Genomic DNA, 1372 nt, shown 5'->3' on the forward strand with positions numbered 1-1372 from the left:
AAAAGGAAGCTGCTAAAAGATGAAACGTATAAGGAACGCTATGTGAGGTTTATGGAAGAGGTGATCGAGAAAGGGGATGCAGAGGAAGTGCACGATGAAGGTAGGGAAGGAGAAAAATGGTATATACCTCATCACGGAGTGTATCACACCAAGAAGCCAGACAAACTCCGTGTAGTGTTTGATTGTTCGGCCAGTTACAAGGGAACCAGCTTGAATGATCACCTCCTCTCTGGCCCTGACATGCTGAACAACTTGAGTGGAGTTCTCATCCGCTTTCGAAAGAACCCTGTTGCCTTGATGTGCGACATTGAAAAAATGTTTCACCAATTTCATGTGTCTAAAGCCGATCGCAACTACCTGCGCTTCCTCTGGTGGAAGCAAGGAGACCTTAACTCACAACCTTGCGAGTTCCGCATGAGAGTACATCTGTTCGGTGCAGCCTCTTCTCCTGGGTGTGCGAACTATGGGCTGAAGCATCTAGCTAAGGAGAATGGTGACATCTACCCTCTAGGCTCCCGGTTTATTATGAGGGACTTCTATGTAGACGACGGGGTCACAAGTGTCGAAACCACTGAAGATGCTGTACATCTGGCAAGAGAAGCACGTGAACTCTGCGCTATGGGTGGTCTGCGGCTACACAAGTTTGTGTCAAATGACATAGATGTTCTAAAGAGTATACCACTGTCGGAATGTGCAATCAATGTGAAGGATATGGACCTCGCGTTCGATGATCTACCACTGGAGAGAGCTCTCGGGATTCAATGGGATCTGGAATCCGACCACTTCAGGTTTAACGTCAGCTTTAAGGAGCAGCCTGTAACTCGCCGTGGCATTCTGTCCACAGTGGCCTCTCTTTATGACCCTCTCGGGTTTGTAGCGCCAGTGCTGCTCAAGGCCAAGATCATTCTTCAGGAGATATGTAGACGTGGCACAGGCTGGGACGAACCTCTCACAGATGAGCTTCGTCAAAAATGGGAACTGTGGAGAAGTGATCTAGCTAACTTGCAGAATGTTACCATAGCCCGCACCTACTCACCTGTTGGATTTGGAAAGGTCTCAAGGACGGAGCTGCATCATTTCTCGGACGCAAGCACGAAAGGCTATGGTCAGTGCTCATACGTGAGACTCCTAAATGAAAGAGGAGATGTTCACTGTTCTCTTGTTGTAGGAAAATCCAGAGTCTCACCAATCAAGTTAACATCCATTCCAAGATTGGAATTAACGGCTGCCGTTGTTTCTGCAAAAATGAGCAACATGCTCAAGGAGGAGTTTGGATCTAATGTCACTGAGGAGTTCTTCTGGACTGATTCCAAAGTGGTCTTAGGATACATAAAGAATGAAGTTCGACGATTCCACACCTTTGTGGCAAATC

This window comes from Gymnoscopelus braueri, assembly GCF_963280865.1.
Source record: "Gymnoscopelus braueri genome assembly, chromosome: 2".
NCBI classification, from domain to species: domain Eukaryota; kingdom Metazoa; phylum Chordata; class Actinopteri; order Myctophiformes; family Myctophidae; genus Gymnoscopelus; species Gymnoscopelus braueri.